Here is a 21,191-nt window from a genome sequence, read left to right as displayed (position 1 = left end):
AACCGCTGAAAAAGCATCACGCCATTCTGAAAATCCATGCTTTCAGTCTGCCTTGCACTAATTGCAGAAATAGACACATTATGGACTTTGACCTATTTAAAGAAAAGCTATCTGTTTTTTTAAGTCAGGTTTTCATTTCTAGGAAAAGTGTTACTGTACTGTTATTTACATGTATTCATCCAGTCTACAAAAAATGTGATTGTATTTGATTATTTTGTGTTTCAGCTGACTTTGGAGACTTCAATCGTTATGATTTGCAGGAGTTTCTTCAGAAGTTTGTGCTGTTTCCTATCGTAAGAAGTTTTATTTATTTTTGACTTGCAGCTCAAAGTTAACGTTTTACGTCATGTGTTCATATGTTCATGAATACACAATGTAATCTGTGTTTCCCCATCTCTTTACAGGGATGGATCCAGGATGAGAGAGTACTGGAAGAGGCCACTCAGAGGGTGGCTCTGCTTTACCAGAACTACAGGTGAGAAACCTTCAGATGTTCATCCGCCTGATTTTTCCATCCGTGGAAAAGAAGACATGCCTTTCATTCTCCACAGAACCCCCCCTTCATATCTCCTGAGGCTGACATACACAGTGCCTTTAATTGATTCCAGGTTCCATACATGCATTGGGCAGTCCATGGTGCATCTATCTTATCTGTCCCCAATTAGCAGGCCCGCCAGGGTTCCTCGGCTGTTATTTACAGTCAGGTAGATAGATGAAAAGGCCCGAGCTGGGGCTGGCCTGGCACTAAGCCTGCACAGTCCTCCAGTCCAAGGCCAGCTGGTTTTCATCCCCCCCTATCCCTCCATCCCAACCTGCAGGTTTCCAGCCTTCTGCTCATCCCCCATATGGGCTGTCTGGATAGATGGATAGCTGGAAAGAGCTGTTTAGATTCATACCTTGGCCCTGGCTACAGGGGAGGTAGGTGTCAGTGGGTTCTGAAGGTAAGAGGTGAGGAGTTGACACTTGCCTTGATGTTGGTCTGTATGAAATGGTTTCACTGCATTGTGTGCAGGTGCAGTGAGACAGATGAACTGAAGATGGAGGTGAAGGGGGATATAACATAGCAGCAGCTGATCATGCTGGTTGTTGAACTAGACTGACACCGGTTCAGTTTGCTGAGATGAAAGGTGTGAATATTCCATCAATTCTGTTTCAGAATGTGACCACGGTGTGTCTTTGTACTCTCTGTTTGTGCTGGTTAATGGATGCTGGTATCTCCGTGTCTGCCTGCGTTGGAAATGTATATGGTTTATGTTAACTTCTATTGCCATATGTGTGTTTCTCTCAGGGGGTGAGAGGCTGAGGTGTTGTACAGGGCAGGAGGTGGAGAAGATGGAGGGCTATGGCCAGGAGAGTACCCCAGCTAAGGTGAACAACTACACCAAACTACAGTAACTGCTCCCCCAAAGCCTCACTGCACTACTCCATTGCTATATCAAATACAATTTGTCATATGCGCCGAATACAGCAGGTGTAGACTTTACCATGAAATGCTTACTTACGAGCCCTTTCCCAACAATGCAGAGTTACAAATAATTAAAAAATGGATATATAAAAAAGGAATTTGTAACACAATAAAATACGATAACGAGGCAAGGAGTACCATTACCAAGTCAATGTGCAGGGGTACGAGGTAATTGAGGTATTATGTAAAGTACCAGTCAAAAGTTTGAACACCTACTCATTCCAGGGTTTTTCTTTATTTGTACTATTTTCTACATTGCAGAATAATAGTGAGGACATCAAAACTATGAAATAACACATGGAATCATGTAACCAAAAGTGTTAAATCAAAATTTATTTTATATTTCAGGTTCTTCAAAGTAGCCACCCTTTGCCCTGATGACAGCGTTGCACACTCTTGGCATTCTCTCAACCAGCTTCATGAGGTAGTCACCTGGAATGCATTTCAATTAACAGGTGTGCTATGTTTTAAAAGTACATTTGTGGAATTTCTTTCCTTAATGCGTTTGAGACAAAAAGTTGTGTTGTGACAAGGAAGGGGTGGTATACAGAAGATAGCCCTATTTGCTAAAAGACCAAGTCCATATTATGGCAAGAACAGCTCAAATAAGCAAAGAGAAACAACAGTCCATCATTACTTTAAGTCAGTCAATCCAGAACATTTCTATAACTTTGAAAATGTCTTCAGGTGCAGTCGCAAAAACCATTAGGCACTATGATGAAACTGGCTCTCATGAGAACCCCCACAGGAAAAGAAGACCCAGAGTTGCCTCTGCTGCAAGGACAAGTTCATTAGAGTTAACGGCACCTCAGATTTCAGCCCAAATAAATGCGAGTAACAGACACATCTCAACATCAACTGTTCAGATGAGACTGCGTGAATCAGGCCTTCATGGTCGAATTGCTGCAAATAAACCACTACTAAAGGACACCAATAAGAAGAGACTTGCTTGGGCCAAGAAACACGAGCGATGGGCATTAGACAGGTGGAAATCTGTCCTTTGGTCTGATGAATCCAAATCTGAGATTTTTGGTTCCAACCATCATGTCTTTGTGAGACGCAGAGTAGGTGAACGGAAACATGGAGGTGTGGGGGTGCTTTGCTGTTGACACTGTCAGTGATTTATTTAGAATTCAAGGCACACAACCAACATGGCTACCACAGCATTCTTCAGCGATACGCCATTCCATCTGGTTTGCGCTTAGTGGGACTATCATTTGTTTTTCAAAGGTACAATTACCCAAAACACACGTCCAGACTGTGTAAGGGCTATTTGACCAAGAAGGAAAGTGATTGAGTGCTGCATCAGATGACCTGGCTTCCACAAGTACCTGAACTTAACCCAATTGAGATGGTTTGGATTGAGTTGGACCACAGAGTGAAGGAAAGCAGACAACAAGTGCTCAGCATATGTGGGAACTCCTTCAACACTGTTGAAAAGCATTCCTCATGAAGCTGGTTGAGAGAATGCCAAGAGTAAACAAAGCTGCCATTAAGGCAAAGGGTGGGTACATTGAAGAATCTCAAATATAAAATATATTTTATAACACTTATTTGGTTACTACATGATTCCATATGTGTTATTTCATAGTTTTGATGTCTTCACTATTATTCTACAATGTAGAAAATAGTAAAAAAAAAATAAAGAAAAACCCTTGAATGAGTAGGTGTGTCCAAACTTTTGACTGGTACTGTATATGTAGATAGGGGTAAAAGTGAGTGGGCAATCAGGATAGATAATATTATGTAATTTTTTAAAATTAATTTAACTAGGCAAGTCAGTTAAGAACAAATTCTTATTTACAATTTACTCCCAATCACGGCCGGTTGTGATCCAGCCTTGATTCGAACCAGGGTGTCTGTAGTGATGCATCAATATTTATGTGTTGGAGTGTCAGTGTAGCATAGAGTCAGTGAAAAAGATGCAGTGCCAGTTATGGTTAGAGCCTTTGCATCCCAGGCTGCGTCATTCGGGAGCCCAGCCTATAGACGGAGACACACTGCTGCTACTCTGTTGATTATGTGAAAGTGTGTGTGTGTCATCAATATTTATGTGTTGGAGTGTCAGTGTAGTGTAGTGTGTGTGGGTAATGTGCATAGAGTCAGTGAAAAATAAAACAGTGAAGTAGCAGAGAGAACAGTGTTGGGTGGCTGTAGTCTCTGATAATTTTTAGGGCCTTCCTCTGGGGCCAATGCAAATGGTCTGGGTAGCTACTTGATTAACTGTTCAGCAGTTATGTTTATTTTTAAGCGTAGGAGCTGTCTGATAAGTTTTTCAGGCTAGCTAGCCTTTCTTAGATGGCTCCTCCAAGTCTCCGACCACTACCATGTGACCTGGCAAGGAGAAACTAGGCCTCCTTTCCCTCCTGCATTCTCATCCAACACTTCCCAAACACTGCCCCTTGGGGTTGACACAATTTGAATCATGTTTGCTGGGGGTATGGTATCGAAATCTTGAATTTTACCAAGAGGAAGTCTCATTTTGTCCCAAATGTAGACACTTCTCTTACTATTGAATCAGATATGGTTTCTATTTACGTCACTACCCTCCCACAGTCCAGTTCTAAATGTGACCACTCTCTCCTCTTCCATCCTATCATCTCTTCCCTCTGCTCAAACCTTCTCAAACAACCTATCTCCTGATTCTGCCTCCTCAACCCTCCTCTCCTCCCTTTCTGCATCCAGACCCCAAAGCAAATTTGACTCTCTATGTCCCCTATCCTCCAGGCCGGCTCGGTCCTCCAGCTAGCTCCCGCTCCGTGGCTCGAACATTCGAGACGACTCATTCCAATCTCCTTTGCATTAGCGTAGCCTTCTGTAGCTCACAGAACAGGGCTCCGGGCAGCCGAGTTCCAGGTCGGAAATGGAGGAAAACTCGCCTCCCCAGTCCCTGCGGACCTGGCATCCTTTCACTCCCTCTCTACATTTTCCTCTTCTGTCTCTGCTGCTAAAGCCACTTTCTACCACTCTAAATTCCAAGCATCTGCCTCTAACCCTAGGAAGCTTTTTGCCACCTTCTCCTCCCTCCTGAATCCTCCTCCCCCCTCACCCTCTCACCTTCCCCCTACTCACAAGGCAGGCAATCCCCCTCATCTCCTGTTCTTCCTCCTCATTGCAACTCCTCAGATGACTTCCCCTCTCGCCTCATCCAACCATTTTGAAAAAGAAGGTCGATCCTACATCCGATCCCAACCTCTCCTGTTCTGCTAAGTCAAACGAGACCGGTCCTCCCCTCCCGCTGGCTCGACGACTTTGCGCTCACACTGCCCTACCCTGTGCTCTGACCTCTTTCTCCCCTCTCTCTCCACTTTCAGATGAAATCTCCCTCCTGAATCCTCCTCCTCCCCTCCTCCTCTCTCTGCAGATCTTGAAAAGAAGGTGACGGCCCGATCCGCCCAACAACCTGCCCGCTTGACCCTATCCCTCCTCTTTCTCCTCTCTCCAGACCATTTCCGGAGACCTTCTCCCTCCTCTCTTCTCCACCTCAGACCTCGCTCATCAACTCATCCCTGACCGCTGGCTACGTCCCTTCCGTCTTCAAGAGAGCGAGAGTTGCACCCCTTCTGAAAAAACCTACACTCGATCCCTCCGATGTCAACAACTACAGACCAGTATCCCTTCTTTCTTTTCTCTCCAAAACTCTTGAACGTGCCGTCCTTGGCCAGCTCTCCCGCTATCTCTCTCAGAATGACCTTCTTGATCCAAATCAGTCAGGTTTCAAGACTAGTCATTCAACTGAGACTGCTCTTCTCTGTATCACGGAGGCGCTCCGCACTGCTAAAGCTAACTCTCTCTCCTCTGCTCTCATCCTTCTAGACCTATCGGCTGCCTTCGATACTGTGAACCATCAGATCCTCCTCTCCACCCTCTCCGAGTTGGGCATCTCCGGCGCGGCCCACGCTTGGATTGCGTCCTACCTGACAGGTCGCTCCTACCAGGTGGCGTGGCGAGAATCTGTCTCCTCACCACGCGCTCTCACCACTGGCGTCCCCAGGGCTCTGTTCTAGGCCCTCTCCTATTCTCGCTATACACCAAGTCACTTGGCTCTGTCATAACCTCACATGGTCTCTCCTATCATTGCTATGCAGACGACACACAATTAATCTTCTCCTTTCCCCTTCTGATGACCAGGTGGCGAATCGCATCTCTGCATGTCTGGCAGACATATCAGTGTGGATGACGGATCACCACCTCAAGCTGAACCTCGGCAAGACGGAGCTGCTCTTCCTCCCGGGAAGGACTGCCCGTTCCATGATCTCGCCATCACGGTTGACAACTCCACTGTGTCCTCCTCCCAGAGCGCTAAGAACCTTGGCTTGATCCTGGACAACACCCTGTCGTTCTCAACTAACATCAAGGCGGTGGCCCGTTCCTGTAGGTTCATGCTCTACAACATCCGCAGAGTACGACCCTGCCTCACACAGGAAGCGGCGCAGGTCCTAATCCAGGCACTTGTCATCTCCCGTCTGGATTACTGCAACTCGCTGTTGGCTGGGCTCCCTGCCTGTGCCATTAAACCCCTACAACTCATCCAGAACGCCGCAGCCCGTCTGGTGTTCAACCTTCCCAAGTTCTCTCACGTCACCCCGCTCCTCCGCTCTCTCCACTGGCTTCCAGTTGAAGCTCGCATCCGCTACAAGACCATGGTGCTTGCCTACGGAGCTGTGAGGGGAACGGCACCTCAGTACCTCCAGGCTCTGATCAGGCCCTACACCCAAACAAGGGCACTGCGTTCATCCACCTCTGGCCTGCTCGCCTCCCTACCACTGAGGAAGTACAGTTCCCGCTCAGCCCAGTCAAAACTGTTCGCTGCTCTGGCCCCCCAATGGTGGAACAAACTCCCTCACGACGCCAGGACAGCGGAGTCAATCACCACCTTCCGGAGACACCTGAAACCCCACCTCTTTAAGGAATACCTAGGATAGGATAAAGTAATCCTTCTCACCCCCTTAAAAGATTTAGATGCACTATTGTAAAGTGGCTGTTCCACTGGATGTCTTAAGGTGAACGCACCAATTTGTAAGTCGCTCTGGATAAGAGCGTCTGCTAATTGACTTAAATGTATGTAAATGTAAATGGGAGGTAGATGGTCATTCTCCCCTGTCCTCAGTGATGCTCTCTAGTGATTCTCTCCTGTGATTATCTCTCCAGAACAAAGGGACAGGAGGTAGTTTATAACCCAGCCCTAGCCTGTGGTTGACCAATTTAGAAGTCCTTGCAGTACAACTAGGCCAATGGTCAAATAACAAGTATCCTATTTCAGACTCAATATATAGACAAATTCCTCCCATGTATCTGACCCATTGATAAATAATTTCCTATTACAGAAAAAACACTATTTCCATTGATCGTTAATTCTATTGACTTCTCGTCCACATGACCTCGTGTACTCTGTCTCTGCGTTGTGTATGTATCTTCGAAATATTCATAGAAGTTGTATTTGGGTTGGTGAATAAGTAGTGGACCACCACCTGTCCAGTGTACTGAATGTCTGAAATTGTAAATGCTTTCTTTCCCCTCTACAGGAAGACATGGAAACCTCCAAATACGTGTGCCGGATGTGTCTGGCCAGGCACAAGTTTTACAAGATTAACAAGAGCAGCCTGTAAGTGTCTCTCTCTCTTAATGAGTCTAGCCCAGTTCCTGTGCATGTGGAACTCTTTGCGTGTGTGCTCTCCTCATTCCTGTCCCCTCTTCTCTCCAGAAAGGAGTCTGATCCCCATTCGCCTTCTGAGGGCTCCCAGGAGTCCATTCTCACTCTCTCCATTCCTCTCTTTCCTTTTCTGCCTTGTAACAACGCTGTCCGCAGCCACCCGCCTACAGTACAGGTCTCCTCAGAGAGCCAACACCCTCCCCTAAAAACCATCCAGAGCCTCCAAAACACCCTAGCTACGTTTAAATGACGTGCACCAATAATCACCAATCCTCTCCTCACCACTTTTGAAACATTTTGTGTTTGGGCGAGGAAAGATGATGTATGTGAAAGAAGAACGTAAGAAAAGGAGTTCTCTCCTGGATACTGCTCCTGTCTTTCATTGCGATGAAGGGAGATTTCATTTAACAGAGAAGAGTTGATCTGAGCTATTCAGCCGAGTCCCTTTCAACTTCAAAGAAAGCCTTTTTTGTTTTTTCTACCTGTTTGTTTCATTGTTGTTTTTGTGTTCCTGTTCTCAGCCAAACCCAGCCTACTGCTGTGAACCCAGTGTACCGGCGATCCTCCACCAGGATGTATCTGGTATCCCGGCAGTGAAACACACGCTCGCCCTCTGATCTATGGCCTGTGAAACGCAGCACATGACAAACATCACAGTCCCTGGCCAGCTCTTCAGCACACTATTAGATTTGTGTGTAATTCCAATCTGTTGGGCTGCATTAAGATCATGTCTGTAGTAACTGAATGCTGTTGTTTGATCCCTCTCTGTGCAGCCTAAGCCCCCGGCCTACATGATGCCCCCGCCACAGATGCCCTACAATGGCCACTTCACTGAGCCTTACACATCCTCACAAGTTACTTATAGAGTCTGACCTCACCAAGATCACTGGTGTTTCACCCAAATTGAATCTTTATTTGAGCTTAGTCATGCAACAATGCTTTGATTGCTGGATTATTTGAATGGGTATGTCCGTCCTAATTACAGGTCGACCGATTAATCGGAATAGCCGATTAATTAGGGCTGACTTCAAGTTTTCATAACAATCGGAAATCGGTATTTTTGGGCACCGATTTGCCGAATTTTTATTTAATTTAAAAAAATATTTTTTATACCTTTATTGTAACGGCGTTCTTCGTTTGTCGAAAGAGAGGACCGAAATGCAGCGTGGTGGTTACTCATGTTCTTTAATGTAGAAAATAGCGATACATGAAATAACTCATAAAGACAAAACAACAAACGGAACGTGAAACCTAATTACAGCCTATCTGGTGAAACTACACAGAGACAGGAACAATCACCCACGAAATACACAGCGAACTCAGGCTACCTAAATACGGTTCCCAATCAGAGACAACGAGAATCACCTGACTCTGATTGAGAACCGCCTCAGGCAGCCAAGCCTATACAACACCCCTAATCAGCCGCGATCCCAAATACTACAAACCCCAATACGAAAATACAATAACATAAACCCCTGTCACACCCAGGCTGACAGCACCCTGCAGACTGGCAGCTCCTTGCAGACTGACAGCTCCCTGCAGACTGGCAGCTCAGGCTGTTCCGAACAGGCAGGAGGCTCCGGCAGCGCTGTAGAGGAGGAAGGCTCTGATAGCGCTGAACAGGCGGGAGACTCCGGCAGCGCTGTAGAGTAGGAAGGCTCTGGAAGCGCTGAACAGGCGGGAGACTCCAACAGCGCAGGAGAGGAGACAGGCTCTGGCTGTGCTGAACAGGCGGGAGGCTCCGGCAGCGCTGTAGAGGAGGAAGGCTCTGGCTGCGCTAAACAGGCGGGAGACTCCAACAGCGCAGGAGAGGAGACGGGCTCTGGCTGCGCTGAACAGGCGGGAGACTCCGACAGCGTAGGAGGGAAGGAAGGCTCTGGCTGTGCTGAACAGGCGAGGCGCACTGAAGGCCTGGTGCGTGGTGCTGGAACTGGTGGTACTGGATCGAGGACACGCACAGGAAGCCTGGTGCGGGGAGCTGCCACCGGAGGACTGGTGTGTGAAGGTGGCACAGGATGGACTGGACCGTGAAGGTGTACTGGAGAGCCTGAGAGCAGGACTGGCACAGGACGTGCAAGGCTAGGTAGGTACACAGGAGGCCTAGTGCGTGAGGCTGGCACAATTCTCACCAGCCGACTAACACGCACCTCAGGACGAGTATGGAGTGCTGCCCCAGGTGCCATCAAATCCCCGACTCGCTCCGTCGGACAAATTTTGTACCTATAGCACCAAGCTAGCAACTCCCTCATTACTCTCCACTCCACTTTCCCCATTAACTCCTTCACAGTCTCTGCTTCGCTCACCTCTAACACCGGCTTTGGTTCTGGTCTCCTCCTTGGCTCCTCACGATAAACAAGGAGAGTTGGCTCAGGTCTATCTCCTGACTCAGCCACTCTCCCTCTGAGCCCCCTCCCAATACATTTTTTGGGGTGACTTTCGGGTTTCGCTCTGCGCCGCCGTGTCTGTTTCTCACTTCGCTGCTCCTGCTGCCTGTAACCACGCCACTCGGTCCGTGTGTGGTGGGTGATTCTGTATCGGCGTTCTTCGTTTGTCGAAAGAGAGGACCGAAATGCAGCATGGTGGTTACTCATGTTCTTTAATGTAGAAAATAGCGATACATGAAATAACTCATAAAGACAAAACAACAAACGGAACGTGGAACCTAATTACAGCCTATCTGGTGAAACTACACAGAGACAGGAACAATCACCCACGAAATACACAGCGAACTCAGGCTACCTAAATACGGTTCCCAATCAGAGACAACGAGAATCACCTGACTCTGATTGAGAACCGCCTCAGGCAGCCAAGCCTATACAACACCCCTAATCAGCCGCAATCCCAAATACTACAACCCCCAATACGAAAATACAATAACATAAACCCCTGTCACACCCTGGCCTGAACAAAATATTTAAAAAAAACACAAAATACTAAGACCAAGGCGTGACATTTTATTTAACTAGGCAAGTCAGTTAAGAACATATTATTATTTTCAATGACGGCCTAGGAACGGTGGGTTAACTGCCTTGTTCAGGGGCAGAACGACAGATGTTCATCTTGTCAGCTCAGGGGACCCAATCTTGCAACCTTACAGTTAACTAGTCCAACGCAATAACGACCTGCCTCTCTCTCGTTGCACTCCACAAGGAGACTGCCTGTTACGCAAATGCAGTAAGCCAAGGTAAGTTGCTAGCTAGCATTAAACTTATCTTATAAAAAACAATCAATCATAATCACTAGTTAACTACACATGGTTGATGATATTACTAGATATTATCTTGCGTGTCCTGCGTTGCATATAATCTGAATGAGCATACAAGTATCTGACTGAGCGGTGGTAGGCAGAAGCAGGCGCGTAATCATTCATTCAAACAGCACTTTCGTGCATTTTGACAGCAGCTCTTCGTTGTGTGTCAAGCATTGAGCTGTTTATGACTTCAAGCCTATCAACTCCCGAGATGAGGCTGGTGTAACCGAAGTGAAATGACTAGCTAATTAGCGCGCGCTAACTAGAGGGACGGAAGCTATACTGTTTCACTGGCAATACTAAAGTGCCTATAAGAACATCCAATAGTCAAAGGTTAATGAAATACAAATGGTATAGAGGGAAATAGTTCTATAATTCCTATAATAACTACAACCTAAAACTTCTTACCTGGGAATATTGAAGACTCATGTTAAAAGGAACCACTAGCTTTCATATGTTCTCATGTTCTGAACAAGGAACTGAAACGTTAGCTTTCTTACATAGCACATATTGCACTTTTACTTTCTTCTCCAACACTTTGTTTTTGCATTATTTAAACCAAATTGAACATGTTTCATTATTTACTTGAGGCTAAATTGATTTTATTGATGTATTATATTAAGTTAAAATAAGTGTTCATTCAGTATTGTTGTAATTGTCATTATTATCGGCTTTTTTATCGGATTTTTTGGTCCTCCAATAATTGGTATCGGTATCGGCGTTCATAATCATAAATCATAATCGGTCGACCTCTAATTCTAATACTGTAGTTCTAACATTACCTTTTGTCTTATCTCTCTCCTATCTCTCAGACAACCTGTACATGAACAGTCAGCACGGCTGCTACTACCACTCCCAGACCCAGCCTGGACCGCTCACCACTCGAGTACGGCAACAGTGGCGTTGTGAACGGGCAGCTGCGTAACGGCAGCGTGTACAGCGCCCACAGCACCAGCTCCCTCACCAACCCCCAGCACTACATGCAGCCCTCGCCCATGTCCTCCAACCCCTCCATCACAGGAAGTAACATCACCCGACCTGACTACGTGCCCTCGCACCGCCACAGCGCTCTCATCCCCCCCTCCTACCGCGCCACCCCGGACTACAATACAGTCATGAGGCAGAAGAACCAGGGAGGGATGGTGCACGCCCACGAGCACCGCCAGAGCCTCTCCATGAGGAACCTGAACATTGGGAACTCGTACGCCTACAGCAGGCCCGACCCCCTGGTCTACAGCCAGCCTGAGATCAGAGGAGAGCATGGTGGAGGAGGAACGCACCACCACTACCCTTTCCACCTCAATTCCAGCTTCCACAGCCCCTCTCCTACCCCACGGAGAGGAGGCCGGTGGCGGGGGCGGTCAGTGTGCCCAAGCTGATCAACGTCCGGCTGCAGCAGGCGCAGGAGTACCCTGCGGCCAACATCATGAGGACCCAGGTGTACCGCCCTTCACCCCCCTACTCATACGGTGCCCACCCACGGCCCGCTAACAGCACGCCAGCCCTGTCTCACCACCTGTACGTAAGCAGCAGCAACCTGGACTTGATCACCATGCGGCGCGTGCACCACTCTGTCCAGACCTTCCAGGAGGACAGCCTGCCTGTAGCCCACTCCCTGCAGGAGGTATCTGAACCCCTGTTCATGGCTGGAGCCCCACAACACCACCCCCACCAACAAAACGCACACAAACGCAACTCCATTGAGATCGCCAGCCTGGCTTACAGCCTGGAGGGCATGAGGATCAATGACACCCCCCTTCTGGCCCCGCATGGACCCTCCTCAAGCTCCCAGCTCAAAGTATTCCTGGAGCGGACCAAGTCAGAGGATGGGGGAGAGGGGAAGGAGCACATGCGCTACGGCCATAAGAAGTCCCTGTCGGACGCCACCATGTTGGTGCACAGCAGTGAGGAGGAGGAGTTTGAGGATGAGAGCGGACACCACACCCCCCAATCCCACGATGCACTATTGTCTGGGTTTGACCCACAGCAGCTTCTAACCAATCTGGGCCAGATTCCCCTGGAGCCCCCGCCCGCATATCCCATTGGCTCCCCCCTTGACCCTGTCTTGTCTGGCCTCCCGGCCTATCAGATGCACGCACTGATCCAGGAGGCGGAGCCGGTGTACCTGTTGGCGCATGGGCAGCCTGTCAGGATGCTTCCCTCTGTGTCTGACGGTGACATCAGTGGGCAGAAAAAACAGAAGGCCAAGAAGGACTTCATCAAGAAGAGGCCCGTGTCAGACGTTCCTGCTGGGAAGAAACCCATCGATGGCCTGCCTCCTGCCGTGAGACTTGCCCCCTCTCTTCCGCCATAGTAGCTCCAGTTTCCGCTGCCTCACTCGCTGTGTAGTGTAGTTTTTTAAAAGTACATTTAATTACAATATTTGACTAGAGGTGTCAGTGTGTATTTCGTAGTTCAAGGAACAGCTGTTACCCAATCTTCATGTCATGGAGACTTCTTAATTTCTTTGTCAGTTAAGATATTTTTTTTCTCATAGCTAAGATGTCTGACATTTGAATGATCTTCTCATTTACACCACAATGTCACACAACTCAACAATGTCCCAAAGGCCATTTCAACCAATATCAAACACTCTCTGTTGGTCAGGTGACTTAACATGTGGCAGGAATGTGGCTGGCGACCGCAATAGCTGGTCCGGTAGCATTCCACGGAAAGGCATAACCAGGCTATGTCGTTTCTGTCCTTCCCCCTCATCTCCCTCTCTGACACTGTCAACTTCACTCACTCTCTCTCTGTCCTCTGTAACACCAGGGCATGAAGAAGTGGGCTGAGCTGAAGAAGATGGGTCCTCTGAAGGTGGCAGCCCTCAACGGCCTGACCCTGTCCAGGCTGCCACTGCACCAAGGGGGCAAGGAGAAGCCTGAGACCTCCAACGACGAAAGGGTAGGCACTGGCATTGTTCTAGACTGGTGTTGTCCCTTTAACACTGTTTGCTAAATGGGGTTTATTTTATGCTTCGTTTTAGGAGGAACCTCTTCAACATTTCTTGAGTGTTTTGGTTTGCAGCTAGAGAGACTGGTTTTGTAACCACCTATGCTCAGAGGCCCTGTGGTATTTTACATGAACAGTATTATAGAGAAGGTTTGCTCTAGGGGTGGATACTGTAATATTTTCTGTAGAATCTAGACATTGATACTGCTTTACATTTGCAGGAGTTTTGGATTTGATTGCCAAACAGAATAGCAGGCAGACAGAGTAATGTTTTATCCAAATGTTATTGTCTTGCATCTATTGCAGAACATAAGACTTAGTTAATGGAGCTCAAAACAGTATGTTATTTAAAACAGAACAAAAAGGTGTTGAATGGTAGTGATGAAATAGAACAGTTCTACCAGGATAATATTGTCCTACTTTTTTATATCGGTTTTAGTTGAAACTCCTGAATGTGTTAGTTGGTGCACCATTTGTTTGTTCAATCAGAATTCAGATACTGCTACGCTGTTTCCAGCTATTGTTAACTCAAAATGACACAACGACTAGGTTCCAGTTTAACAATGTTTACTTGACCGTATTACCACTAAACATAGTCGCCATCACACTCCAGGCCAGGTCCATCTCCAGTGACACTTCTTCGCAGGCGTACTAATCAGAGTGATAGCACTGTAATAACAGCAATGTAGGGGACCTTAACAGCTGTCAGGAAAATGTACTTTATTTCTTGCAGAGTTACTCACAACACTGTAGCATTTCAATAATTTTATACCTACCGGAACAATTCCAGGTCTCTGTCATTAACCCTTGTCTGTGTGTCTCTCTCTCAGTGTAAGGTGCTGCAGCAGCGTATGGAGCAGGGCATGGTGTTCCAGGAGTACGAGCAGGTGGCCAAGCGGCGTCCGGCAGGCGACTGCAGCATCGCCCAGCTTCCCGAGAGCGGCGAGAGGAACCGCTTCCAGGACGTGCTGCCCTACAACGACACGCGTGTGGAGCTGGTGCCCAGCAAGGAGAACAACACTGGCTACATCAACGCCTCACACATCAGGGTAATGGACACACTAATACCCTTTTCACAGTACCATGCCGACCCGAGCCCGACCATGCTGGCTTGGATATTTTCTCCCCGTCTTTTCCTGCATGGTTCCAGCATTTTATGGTGGATGCGTAACTAGTCCAGAGTAGTATGGCTTTGCTCGGCTCCATAGTGCGAACCAACCCAGTGAACCGACGTTGATAGCTAGAAACACCATGGTAGCCAAAATAATGGCCTGCCCAGCATTTTTATACACGACCCTAACTAAGCATGATGGGATGTTAATTGCTTAATTAACTCAGGAACCACACCTGTATGGAATAGAGGTCGACCGATTATGATTTTTCAAAGCTGATACCGATTATTGGAGGACCAAAAAAAGCCGATACCGATTATTGGAGGACCAAAAAAAGCTGATACCGATTATTGGAGGACCAAAAAAAAGCCGATACCGATTAATCGGACTATTAAATTTGTTTATTTTATTTGTAATAATGACAATTACAACAATACTGAATGAACACTTATTTTAACTTAATATAATGCATAAATAAAATAAATTTAGCCTCAAATAAATAATGAAACATGTTCAAATTGGTTTAAATAATACAAAAACAAAGTGTTGGAGAAGAAAGTAAAAGTGCAATATGTGCCATGTAAGAAAGCTAACGTTTCAGTTCCTTGCTCAGAACATGAGAACATATGAAAGCTGGTGGTTCCTTTTAACATGAGTCTTCAATATTCCCAGGTAAGAAGTTTTAGGTTGTAGTTATTATAGGAATTATAGGACTATTTCTCTCCATACCATTTGTATTTCATTAACCTTTGTCTATTGGATGTTCTTATAGGCACTTTAGTATTGCCAGTGTAACAGTATAGCTTCCATCCCTCTCCTCGCTCCTACCTGGGTTCGAACCAGGAACACATTGACAACAGCCACCATCGAAGCAGCGTTACCCATCGCTCCACAAAAGCCGCGGCCCTTGCAGAGCAAGGGGAACAACCACTCCAAGTCTCAGAGCGAGTGACGTTTGAAAAGCTATTAGTGCGCACCCTGCTAACTAGCTAGCCATTTCAGATCGGTTACACCAGCCTAATCTCGGGAGTTGATAGGCTTGAAGTCATAAACAGCTGCTGGCAAACGCAGGAAAGTGCTGTTTGAATGAATGCTTACGAGCCTGCTGCTACCTAACATCGCTCAGTCAGACTGCTCTATCAAATCATAGACTTAGTTATAACATAATAACTCACAGAAATATGAGCCTTAGGTCATTAATATGGTCGAATCCGGAAACTATCATCTCGAAAACAAGACGTTTATTCTTTCAGTGAAATACGGAACCGTTCCGTATTTTATCTAATGGGTGGCATCCATAAGTCTAAATATTGCTGTTACATTGCACAACCACCAATGTTTTGTCATAATTACGTAAAATTCTGGCAAATTAGGCAGCCCAAACTGTTGCATATATCAAATCAAATTTATTTGTCACATACACATGGTTAGCAGATGTTAATGCGAGTGTAGCGAAATGCTTGTGCTTCTAGTTCCAACAATGCAGTAATAACCAACGAGTAATCTAACCTAACAATTCCAAAACTACTACCTTATACAGACAAGTGTAAAGGGATAAAGAATGTGTACATAAAGATATATGAATGAGTGATGGTACAGAACTATACACAGACTCTGCGTGCAATGAACGCAAGAGAAGTGACACAATTTCACCTGGTTAATATGGCCTGCTAACCTGGATTTCTTTTAGCTAAATATGCAGGTTTAAAAATATATACTTCTGTGTATTGATTTTAAGAAAGGCATTGATGTTTATGGTTAGGTACACATTGGAGCAATGATACGCACCACATCGATTATATGCAACGCAGGACACGCTAGATAAACTAGTAATATCATCAACCATGTGTAGTTAACTAGTGATTATGATTGATTGATTGTTTTTTATAAGATAAGTTTAATGCTAGCTAGCAACTTACCTTGGTTTACTGCATTCGCGTAACAGGCAGGCTCCACGTGGAGTGCAATGAGAGGCAGGTGGTTAGAGCGTTGGACTAGTTAACTGTAAGGTCGCAAGATTGGATCCCCCGAGCTGACAAGGTGAAAATCTGTCATTCTGCCCCTGAACAAGGCAGTTAACCCACTGTTCCTAGGCCGTCATTGAAAATAAGAATGTGTTCTTAACTGACTTGCCTAGTTAAATAAAGATGAAATAAAGGTGTGATTTTTATATATTTTTAACGGTGTCCAAAAATACTGATTTCCGATTGTTATGAAAACTTGAAATCGGCCCTAATTTATCGGTGGACCTCTAGTATGGAAGCACCTGCTTTCAATATACTTTGTATCCCTTATTTACTTGTGTTTCCATTATTTCGGAAGTTACCTGTACATACACCATACATTTATGAATGTCTTTGCTCTAGTGCAGTGTTTCCCAGGTTAGGGTTAACTTCCCAGAAATGCCTCCTCTCCGCTTGTTCTTCATTCCAGATGACTGCTGATGGCTTAGGACTTTATGCAGTCATTGTCTCTGATAAGCATTTTAAATAGTGAGTCAGGATGTTTTCAGCACTGTTATTTATATGACTGATCAACATAATTGTCAGGTTCACTCTTCAGCAGAAATATATAGTGAGCAATATGTTTGGAACATCAAATACCAATAAAAATCAGTGTTGAATTGCAATACATATAGAATTGTGAGCAGTGTAATACGTATCCGCACCTAAGTATCGTGCTAATATCGTATTGTGAGTGGCATGCAATGAATGAGATGTTTCTGCATTTCATTTTCAATACATTTGCTAAAATGTTTACAAACATGGTATTACTTTGTCATTTTGGGGAATTGTGTGTAGATGGGTGAGATTACATTTTTTATCCATTTTGAATTCAGGCTGTAACACTTGTGGAATCAGTCAAGGGGTTTGAATACATTCTGAAGGCACTGTAAATGCTTTTACAGTGGTTGAGGTCACTTATAACCATCTCTCCTCTGGCGTTTCCAAGATCATGGTGGGCGGAGACGAGTGGAGGTACATCGCCTCCCAAGGCCCTCTCTCCAACACCTGTCAGGACTTCTGGCAAATGGTGTGGGAGCAGGGCGTGGCCATCATTGCCATGGTTACAGCTGAAGAGGTGTGTGTGTGTTACACTGGACTTTATTATGTCTGTATGTCCATGGTGTGTTACTGTTATTGCATGACCTCAGATCTAGGATACTGCCCTGTAAGCAATAACATTACCCTTTGACCCTGGCAAACCTTTGGCCTCTAACCCCTTTGCAGGAGGGTGGCAGGGAAAAGAGTTTCCACTACTGGCCACGGCTCGGCTCCCACCACAACACAGTGACGTACGGACACTTTAAGATCACCACACGCTTCAGGATGGACTCAGGCTGCTACGCCACCACAGGCTTGACGATAAAACACGTGCTGACGGGCCAGGAGCACACTGTGTGGCACCTGCAGTACACAGACTGGCCCGACCACGGCTGCCCTGAGGACTTCAAGGGCTTCCTCTGTGAGTGGATCAGTTGGAGTAACGTGTATTCAAACCAGGAAGTCCCTTTAATAAGAAATCTCTATTTCAAGGGAGAGCAGGTCAAGAAGGCAGTTCCAGTCAAAGTTAAATGAGTGTTCAGTGATAAATTGAGATTGTGTTGTAAAAGCCTATTTTCATTTAGTTCGGTTAATAGAATCAATCATTCTCTTATTTCAATGTTTTCCCCAGCATACCTGGAGGAGATCCAGTCAGTGAGGAGACACACCAACAGCACCAGCGACCCAAAGAACACCAACCTGCCTGTGCTGGTCCACTGTAGTGCTGGAGTGGGCCGCTCCGGGGTGGTCATCCTCTCTGAGGTCATGATCGCCTGTCTGGAACACAACGAGGTAAACACCTACTAACGTCTACATGTATATTACATTACTGGGCTATGTAGAAGGCCTAAAAATGAATAAGGTCTCCAGGATTGAACCCGAATCTATTCCATCAGGAATGTAGGTAGGCATTGATCACATCTCACCACAGTTTAGATCAATAGGCCCATTAACCAATCCAATAACATACTCCTTTTGTAAACCCCTGTCTGTGGCCTGTTTCCACCTCTTTCATCCAGATGCTGGACATCCCGACCGTTCTCAACATGCTCCGGCAGCAGCGTATGATGATGGTGCAGACCATCTCTCAATACAGCTTCATTTACAAAGTTCTAATCCAGTTCCTCTGCAACTCCAGGCTTATCTAAGTGCAAACCTCAGCCCCACTCAAACATTTGTTTTGGGGCACGAGGTACCAATATTCTCCAAGTTTCCTCAATGCTCATGCCAAACTTCAGTGCGTTGGAGCAACTGTGGCCTCTGGCTCCAAATAGGGCGGTGCTAGCAGATGGCCCTTTTTCGAAGTGTTAGTGGAGGCGAGACTGCAACCTGAGGAAAGGATCACAGGACTTTGTGTGTGTCCCTCTCAAACAGTATTATTGAGATTTCAACTGTGGAGTTTTTACACTAAACGATTACTGACATGAAACGCAGCACTTTTTCAGTACAGTACCTAGCTGTATATAGTGAAACCATGTTGAAGTTGCAATTAGAATCTAAATCAGATTTTTGCATATCAGTATAATTACAGATCCATTTTTTTGTCGATTTTTCCGATGTGCACACTGGATGATGTTTTTTACAATGAAGGACTTGACTAATGTTTTGATTTAGAATTTAGAAGGAACTTAAAATCACTCTTGATTACATTGGACTGCTGTTGTCTGCTTGACCATGGAAGATGACAAAGATTTCATTTTTAAAATTAAATCTATCTTCGGGTGCAGTGCACTTGCATCTGAGGAGTGTAGAAGTGTTGCCATGTTCCCCCTGTGGTGGTTTAGGATTTCTCCTTTGCTCTTCTATTTGACTTAGTAATAGGCCTGACACAGACCATTATTTTCATTCACAAGAGGAGTTCATTTTATGATGTTGCCCACATGGTACCAAAAAACCCACTTTGGGGAAACCTGGGTCTTTGTAAACAAAGAGCTGTAGTCATTCAATAGCCACACACATGTTGAGTTTTTAAGCTTGATTATCTAAATATGATAAATCATTAGAATAACTTTGTTTACATATCGGGGGGAAAAAATACTTTTATTTTAACATACACACACCAAATTATGAAACGCAAGCATTGGATTTTTGAATTCCGTAAAGTAACTGTGGAAGAGGTGAAAAGTTACCGGGGTCTGCCAACTTGGATGGAAAATTACTGAGGATAATAGTGGATGATATTTCCACGTCTTCAATTTAAGCCTACTAGAAAGTGTGCCCTCAGGCCTGGAGGGAAGCAAAATTTATTTCCCTACCTAAGAATAATAAAGCCCCCTTTACTGGCTCAAATAGCTGACCAATCAGCCTGTTACCAGCCATTAGTAAATGGTTGAAAAAAAATGTGTTTGACCAGGTACAATGCTATTTTACAGTAAACAAATTGACAAGACTTTCAGCATGCTTATAGGGAACAAGCACAGCACTTATACAAATGACTAATTGGCTGAGAAAATTGTGGGGGCTGTTTTGATAGATTTCAGTGTGGCTTTTGACATAGATCATAGTCTGTTGTTGGAAAAACGTGTTTTGGCTTTACACCCCTTGCTATATTGTGGATAGAGTTACCTGTCCCAACAAAACACACAGAGTTATTTAATGGAATCCTATCCAACAAAATCCAGGTAAAATCAGGAATTTCCCAGGGCAGCTGTCTAGGCCCTTTTACATTTTTCAATCTTTACTAATGACATGCCACTGGCTTTGAGGACAGCCAGTGTGGCCATGTATGCGGATGACTATAAACGTCAGCTACCACAACGAATGAAATGACAGCAACACTTAACAAAGACCTGCAGTTAATTTCAGAATGGGTGGCAAGGAATAAGTCCTAAATATTTCAAAAACTAAAGGCATTGTATTTGGGACAAATCATTCCCTAAACCTCAACTAACTATTGGTAATGAATAATGTGGAAATTGAGCAAGTTGAGGTGACTAAACTGCTTGGAATAACCCTGGATTGTAAATGGTCATGGTCAAAACATTGATACAACAGGAACTAAGATGGTGAGAAGTCTGTCTATAATAAAGCACAACTCTGCATTCTTAACAGCATGTGCGCAACCATGGGGCAAAACGGATGAGGTTGGTTTAGATTGTTGACATGCAAACTATATTTTGTCTCCAATGTTTATTGAAAACATAAATAAATTTGCACAATGACCACTTGTCTCTCAAATACATCATTACAGTTGTTGGTTAGCTAGTGAATTTGAGTTGTATTAGCATTGACATGAATTCAGTCAAAACACCTCAAAACAAGACATGGTATCAAAAACAACCTGAAACGAGCCACTTACGATTTCCCACATGGTAGTTTCTTGTCATTCTTGCTAGCAATCTGGCCATTCAGAATCACAAAAACAGGCTGACTTCTGCCCCAATGGATGTGTGCGCATAGTTTTCATGACATCGTTAGCCAACCCATCTATGGAGACATAACATGCAGTTTGAGCTACTCCAGGAAGTGACTTTGCAGACTAGCTCAGTGCTGTCTCCCTCATTGAGTAACTCAAGTTGAAGGCCGACTGGGGTACTGCAAGCTGCCATTAGCAACAAAATTATCCTTAACTTATTGTATGCAATTTAAAAAATAATCGGTTTAAGATCATACATTGAGCGTATTAGATGCAATTGTTGGCATCATGATAGACTTCAAAAAAGTGCTTTATTTACACAAAGATCACAAAGACATTTTTCCATTCACTATTATGTGG

General features: G+C 45.3%; 1 pseudogene; it reads left to right on the top strand.

Annotated features, from left to right (window-relative positions):
- The first annotated feature begins 404 nt into the window (after positions 1–404).
- On the top strand, positions 405–20,637 carry LOC115138643 (tyrosine-protein phosphatase non-receptor type 21-like; annotated as a pseudogene).
- The last annotated feature ends 554 nt before the right edge of the window (positions 20,638–21,191 follow it).

Source organism: Oncorhynchus nerka, linkage group LG12, assembly GCF_034236695.1.
Source record: "Oncorhynchus nerka isolate Pitt River linkage group LG12, Oner_Uvic_2.0, whole genome shotgun sequence".
In the NCBI taxonomy this organism is placed as follows: Eukaryota; Metazoa; Chordata; class Actinopteri; order Salmoniformes; family Salmonidae; genus Oncorhynchus; species Oncorhynchus nerka.
This window is presented reverse-complemented; position numbering and strand designations above follow the sequence as displayed.